The 7,223-nt window shown below is 39.5% G+C and overlaps 1 long non-coding RNA gene across 1 annotated transcript; it reads right to left on the bottom strand.

The window, feature by feature from the left end:
- Nucleotides 1–465: 465 nt before the first annotated feature.
- On the bottom strand, nt 466–6,973 carry LOC144772547 (uncharacterized). Its single transcript, XR_013599800.1, has 2 exons — nt 6,919–6,973; nt 466–834 (listed from the first exon to the last, which is right to left on the bottom strand). It is a non-coding gene; the product is annotated as an uncharacterized LOC144772547 (long non-coding RNA).
- Nucleotides 6,974–7,223: the final 250 nt, after the last annotated feature.

The raw sequence follows: 7,223 nt of genomic DNA, 5'->3' as shown, positions 1-7,223 counted from the left end.
CTTCTCTTGAGTCTGCTCACCAAAACTTCCTCATCCGCATGTGTCCAGACCAATAAACCGATTAACCCACAATCACTCAACTTGCATTCTCACTTCGCAAGACAACACACAATGAAAACATCACCGCAATCTAACACACCACACAGTTTCATACTCACTCTACCACTGCTTCCGCCGCACCATCATCATTGCCGAACTCCATCAATTGTCGTTCTTCCGCCGTCTTCTACGCCAAGTCCAGAGCCAAATTATTCTCCGCTTCTACTCTAAATCCCTCAATTTCCCTTCACTTTAGTGGCAAACCATCCTCTGCTACCATTTGATTGTGCCGCATTTGGGCATTGCCTTACCTTCCAAATTTAGCAATGATGGTCTTTATTTGCCTACTAAACGTTGTTGAGGAAAAGAAACACGTCAAGGTTATACTTACAATATAGTCATGCTTTAAAGATCACAGACTCCGAATTCTAGTTTATGGGTTTTATTATAAGGCCATGTAGCATGTGTAGACTTCCTTAGAAGTGCTCACGTCAAATGGGTCAAAATGGCTTAAGGCTATGGAGCTCGCTCTTAAGATGCTCCTTTTCCATAGAAAATCTAGAAGTCTGCCTTTTTCTGTCCCTGCGCATAATACAAAAGGACAAACTCAACCTCCCAAATGCATCACATGATGAATTATTTCACTCTCTAAGGTTGTGGTGATTTTCCATAACTTCTTTAATTAAATCTTCTTCGCTTCCTGTGACCTTGGAGTGCAGATAGGCCAGACATAGATGATATCCTCCCTTCCAGCTTCTCAGACTTCTTCAAAGGCATGCCAGTTATCTCCTGAAACTAAAAAGAATGATGTTGAATTCTTTGTACCTGCAATGGGATGAGAGCATACTGTTCTGGCACAAACAAAGATACATTTAATTGTTTCCTCAGTGACTGAAGCTTTCGCAACTATAAGCAACTTTTAACTCTGGGCCTACAGTGCTGGCAACTTTAACAACACACAGTTACATTATTATGAATATAATGCCATTCTGCACATTATGAATACATAAATGATAGTGTCTCAAATACATATATATCCTGCATAAAGATATATATTATGATTCTAAGTTTACGATGTTTAATATATACTGTTGATGAACGTAATACAATGCACACAATAGAAATATAGATAAATGCATTTTAAACCATGAGTATAATTAGGCTGTCTGGTTTTAGGTTTAAACCTATAATAACTGATAAAACCCAACCAGAAGGGAAATAGCCCTCACAAGTGTAAACATATAAACACTGAAAAAAAACCTGCACAACCACAAAATAAATGCCATTCAAAGAAAGGAAAAGGAGAGTGAAAGAGTCATTTTTATTTCTTCCTGAATGGGCAAATAGAATGTAACTTTGTTATATAAGTTAGCAGTAAGAAAGACTGTCCTAACATTATTCTGCTTGAGTTTTGTTCTTTAGTGATATCACTAAAATATTGTTTTTTCATCATTTTGTCAATTTTGTGGTCTTTGGTCTAAAGATACAGGGGTTAGAAGCATGTTTTAGGTGTTGTTTATTTATTTTATAAATTGTAGAGAATCAGGAAATATCTAAATCATATTTGATTTTTTGGCTACGTTTGAGTCTTTCGCTGATAGGAAAAATAAAGGTTTCATAAGAATCTTTCCCAATATGTACCATCACATTTACCCACAGAGAATGGGTAAAAACCCTTGATACATCAGCCCCCTTCTCTAGTGAGTCAGAATTTATAGTGGGTGAATTGCCAAACAGCCCAGGCTTTAAACATTCAATGCAAGGTATAGTGACAGGTATATGTGAAAAGAGTGCAGTCACAAAGCATCTGGAATACTGATGAAAACTTGACACCAGACTTTTGGAAAACATGGAATGCAGTGTCACTTGGAATGCTGCTGCAAAAAGTTCTTACCAAGCTCAACAAAGATTGGAATTATATTGTTTGTATTTGCAGTGATCCGGCTACGTATATGAAAAAGTTGTGTGATGATCTGTCAAAATCGATACCTGAGCTGAAGTGCTTCCCTGTAAGACATCCTTGCCACTTGTTAGATGGTAATCTGAAAGCATATTTACAATCTTCAGAGTAAATGAAGAATGTTATTACATTTTTAGACAATTCTGGTGCACTATTTTGTTATGCATGGGCACTAAAACACAAATATTTCTAATGTTCTGCTTTGTGTGGAATCAAAGAAAGATTCATCCCAACTGTGTCACTTAGCTGGTGGTTCTCAGTCCTAGAGACTATGGTAAATTATCCATGTGGCAACCGTTTACAGAACTTTTGCTGAGTGATGATGCAAACTGCAAGAAATATGAGGTGATTTGAAAAAAGGTACACTCTACTGCATTCTCAAGTTTTTAAAGGAAAGCAGGACTGCTGTAGTGGACATAATAAAAAAACTAGAGTCTGAAAACACCCTTGTTTGCCAAGTGTTCTGCATAATTCATGTAGATTTGAAACATCTCATTGAGAGTAAACTGGGTGACACTTTTAGTGACTTTGGCACTGCAACATGTTCCATGCTAAAGTGCTTGCCACTTGGTAAGCAAAGAGATGTTGAGCAATTCAGGAACTTTTATTTTACAATGTATGAGAAATAGCCCTTCACCAACCATGACATTTGAAGTCAATGAAGCCTCACTGTGGTACTCTGCACAAGTTATAGATCCCTTCCGTAAAGGGACATTTTCAAAAGTGCTGCCTCATTTTTGACTGCTTCAATAACAGAGGGCATATGCGCCCAGTTCAAAGCATATGTTGCAGAACCTGTCGCATAGAATCACAGTCTTCAGGTGCACCAGTATTGGCATGGACAGCTATGCCAGTGGCCAGAGTTAGCAAATTGTGTACTGGCTATTTTGTTGTTGCCCGTCTCAAATGCCAATGTAGAGTGGGCCTTTTCACAGATAAAAGTTTACATGAGAAGGAAAGAGCGAGCGCACATAACCAAAGACTCACTGAAGAAGTATTGTATGGTGTACTGAAATAGGTTTGATTTGTAAAAATGCATTTGAAACTCATATACACTGTATGTAAACTGTCTATATAACATGCACTATCAGTGCAGAAAGCAAAAAAGCAAAAACTTCCATAAACACCGGAAAAACACTGTTTCTGTTGTTTTAAATGGCATGAAAATGTGTACCCACTGATAACCATTTTTTATTAAGGTATTGAAATCACTGTAAAACACTGAAAAAAACCACCAGAATTTAACAAAAATAGAAACTGAAAACAGGAAAGCCTAAGTATAATGCACCCCTACATTTCAGAGTGCTGTATGCGCTCTATCAGTTGCAACAACATTATATTGTGGAATGTGGAATTAAGTGTCCAATCAGCAGCTTCTCACTCCCATTATGAGAAAAACATGCTTAGGATGACTTGTTAAAAGTTTTTGGGATTAGTGCATAATATCAAACTAAGACATATGCACATAGTACTTGAATTGTAGCTTTGGTCGCCAAGTATTTGTAATGACAAATATAATCCTCCCCACTACTGGCATTCTTACTGCAACAGAAAATATCAAACCGGTGCTCTGAGGATTTTCACAATTGTATTGATTACAATCTAAATTTCTCCTTATTTCTCTTCCCCATCATTGTTAATTTTATCCATTTTACATGTGTGCACTTCTCTGGTTAAACAGGTACCCATGATCCTGCTGGAGAAGAGAAATAGGAAGGGAAAGGCTACAGGAGTTGGACAGAGGCATAAGGAAGACAGTATAGTGAAGTAGAGGCAGAAGGGGCCAGAGATAGATATGATGTAGAAAGATATGTGAGTTAGGAAGATAAGTAAAATAAATAGATTTAGGTGCGCTGGCTGCAGTAAGGAGAGATAAAAGGAGATAGACAGAGGATTATGTAGATAAAGAGATATAGAGAAGTAGGTAAGGATTTAGAGTGCTGTAGAGACATAAAGATGGGTAGAGATAGGGAGAAGGGAGTTCAGAAAAAAGCTGAGTATTTCAGCACTCTAAGGGGAGAGGTACATAGAGAGGTAATGTAGAAAAAGAGGTGAAGTAGAGCGTGGTAAAGGCAGCTACATGTAAACAGAAAGATTTGAGATGCAAACAGAAAGATTGAGAGAGAAAAATGAGAAGAGCTATAGAAAAATGGGTCAGGTAAAGAGAGTAGTAGGGAAGAGAGAAAGGTAGAGGCGTGAAGTGTGGAAAGAAATGTGGTGTAGAGTGAAAAGAGGAAGTTGAAAGACGTGAATTAAAGAAAGACAGGTTCATCCAGAGGTAAAGAGTTTTGAGAGGAAAAGGTGGTGAGGTAGAGAGAGCTATAAAGAAAGAGGTGGAGAAGGAAAATTGAGGTGGTGGGGTGAGTTGAAATTGAGATGGAGGTCAAGAGTGTGTTGGAGAGAAAGAGAGAGAGAGAAGTTGATAATAGGGAAAACGTAGTAGAGACAAAGAAATTGAGGCAGTCAGAAAAGAGTAAGCTATTTAGAGGGTTGAAGGATAGTGATCAGAGGTAGAGCAAGAGAAAGGGTAGGTGGAGAAGTAAGGACAATAGTGAGGTAAAGTGGAAGGTTTGGTAATGGGAGGGAAAGAGAAAGAGAGTAGAGGGGTAGAAAGAGGTGAGGTAGTGAGAGATATAATGTAGAAAGAAAAATAAATGGGTGAGGAGGAGTGGTGAGGAAGAGAAGATGGTTAAAGAAGCAGAGAGAGGTAAGGAAATAAAGATGTGGCAAGGGAGATAAAGAGTTGAGGTAAAGATAGAGAAGAGGTTGTGTGCAAAGTCAAGAACATTCAGGAGAGATACTGGGAGGTCAGATGGAAAAATAGCAGTGAGATCAGTGAGATTTAGAGACCGGAATAAGATCGAGAGAGTTGAGTTAAAGAGAGGGGATGTAAAATTATAGATATGGATCGAAGTCCACAAATTAACAGGGAGAGCCCAGCCAGAGTCAAGCCAAGGGTCTAGTTTGGCTCTTAGAGCCAGTGCACGAGCTACGCACTGAAAATGTTTGCCATGTAAATCATACAAAAAATATCATATAAAATATGATGAAGTCCAATCACGAATCAAAAAAAAAATGTCTTTCACATGCGGAATCTTTCACGTTAATAGATCCATTATAGACCTGCACAGAGAAGTACTCCTTAAAAGTGACAATTTTAAAACATGAACTTAGAACCATCTGCCCCTGCCCCCACTCTGGCCACAGTGCCGTTAGTGAACTACGAGACAGGACAGTTGTCACGTGAGCCCTGTATGTGGCCCAGATTCTTGTAAATAGAGCAACATTATAGTCCATTAAATCAAACACAATATATTTCTGTACAGCAGTTGTTTGGAACTTGGGTGTTTGAAGGTGCTTTCGTTTGTGATAGTGAAGAAAAACGAGGATCTGTAAAATAATATCTTTGCCTAAGATCACACAATTTGCTTAAGTGGGAAATACGTAATTAATGCTAATTTTCTCGTTTCATTTTGTACACATCAGTCACTAAATATGTATCTGTTGTCTCTCCTTTTTGCCTCAAATGTTAATGCTTTGGTTTTGTCTCTTTGAGCATGGAGGTAAGAAGTGTGAGGGTGGCAGGCAGAAGCCACATGAAAGCTCGGCTCATCATAGGATCGAGGTCCAACAAAACCTCAAGCTGAGCCAGAGTTTAGCTTGCGTCTGGCTCAAACTTGTAGTGGCTTGCCCACCTCTAATGCACAAAGAGTGATAGACAGAGATACAAGATCAAGAGAAAGAGGGAGATGAAGTTAAGTGGGGTATCTTGGGTATATTGAGAGGGGTGAGGTAGACAAAGGTGAGGTAGACAAAGGTGAGGTAGACAAAGGTGAGGTAAAGAGAGATGGTATGGGATAGATAGAGAGAAAGAAGGTACATAGAGAAGGATAATACGAGAGCTTAAAAGAGATGGTTAAGCTAGAAAAAGTGAAGTAAGGATAGAGAAATGACACCGAAAGGTTATTTTTTTATTTTAAATTTTACCAACTGTCTGAGAATGCAAGGGTTAAGATTGGGAAAGCCTAACATGCGCACTAAAGGGCAGATTTATTACTTTTTAGCACAACACCTCTGCATTGCACAAAAGGGAGAAAGCACTGCAGAGTCATATTTATTAAAAATAGCCTGCTGCTGCCAATTACCCCACACTGGTGCACAGGCCTGTTGCCAAGCACAACCATTGCACCATTATGCTGTCTAGCATAGGGAATCCTACTCTTCCTGTAAAAAAGCATATACCTAGACTTTTCTTAAACATTCCACCCATCGTATGTGTGCTATACAGAGCAGCACACATCAATGTGTGGAATCTTCTGAGAAAATAAACCATTTATTTTTGTTAACGCTTACTTCAAGGAAGCATTATTTTTCCCTGCAAAGCACAGTTTAGCCATTTTAGTAAATTGGGTTTTTGAGTCAAACTATAATCTATCCAAGTTACACCCAGATAATGCCCCTCTGATACAAAATGGTGCATAGCAGCGGAAAATACTATTTGCTTTGAGAAAAGGTCACCTTTCCAGCATTAAATAATTTTTGTGCTGCAAAGTAAATACTCTTGCAAAAGTTTACAATGATTTGTATCAATTTGTATACCTTTGATGGGGACTCAAACCCTTAGTAAGTTTGGCCCTAAGTTTCTGTTATGCACGCTCTATTGTCAGATTAGAAAAAGAAGCTGTTTTTTTACGAGGAACACTATTATGGTAGGAATTTCGAATTTCCCACCTACTTTACCAGGGTGCCCCTAGGAAGGGGAGCTGAAGAAAGGAAGATGGCGGATTGATTCCGCCGTAAGTAGCGGCGCCCGCTGAGAGCTCCTGAAGACCTACGGGGGAAATGTTGGCAGCACTGCTCTGTTAAGCAGCGGGGGAATGAGCGGAGAAATACTTTATAAACAGCAATAAAAAGCTTACTTTAGATGTTACGGCTGTTTCTTCTCTTTGGTGATACTCAGAGCTGCATTCACCATCGCAGCGGACGAGGCGCTCAGCGCTGCTCTGTTTTTGGCTTGCCCGGTCTGCCTGCTCAGCTTTTTCTGTCTTTCTCAGATTGGCCGTCTATGGCCCCTCCTAAAGTAAATGTTCTGCGGGCTGGCTGAGTAACTTGGAGCTCTGCAGTGGTCTCAGCCGCTTATAGCACTGCCGGCATACCCGCTATGGACATGACCGACGGCGGAGCCAAGAAGAGCACGCGGCAGGTGGCAGGAACAGCCTGGCAG

This window comes from Lissotriton helveticus, chromosome 1_1, assembly GCF_964261635.1.
Source record: "Lissotriton helveticus chromosome 1_1, aLisHel1.1, whole genome shotgun sequence".
In the NCBI taxonomy this organism is placed as follows: Eukaryota; Metazoa; Chordata; class Amphibia; order Caudata; family Salamandridae; genus Lissotriton; species Lissotriton helveticus.
The sequence above is the reverse complement of the archived record's forward strand: the minus strand, read 5'-3'. Positions and strand labels throughout refer to the sequence as shown.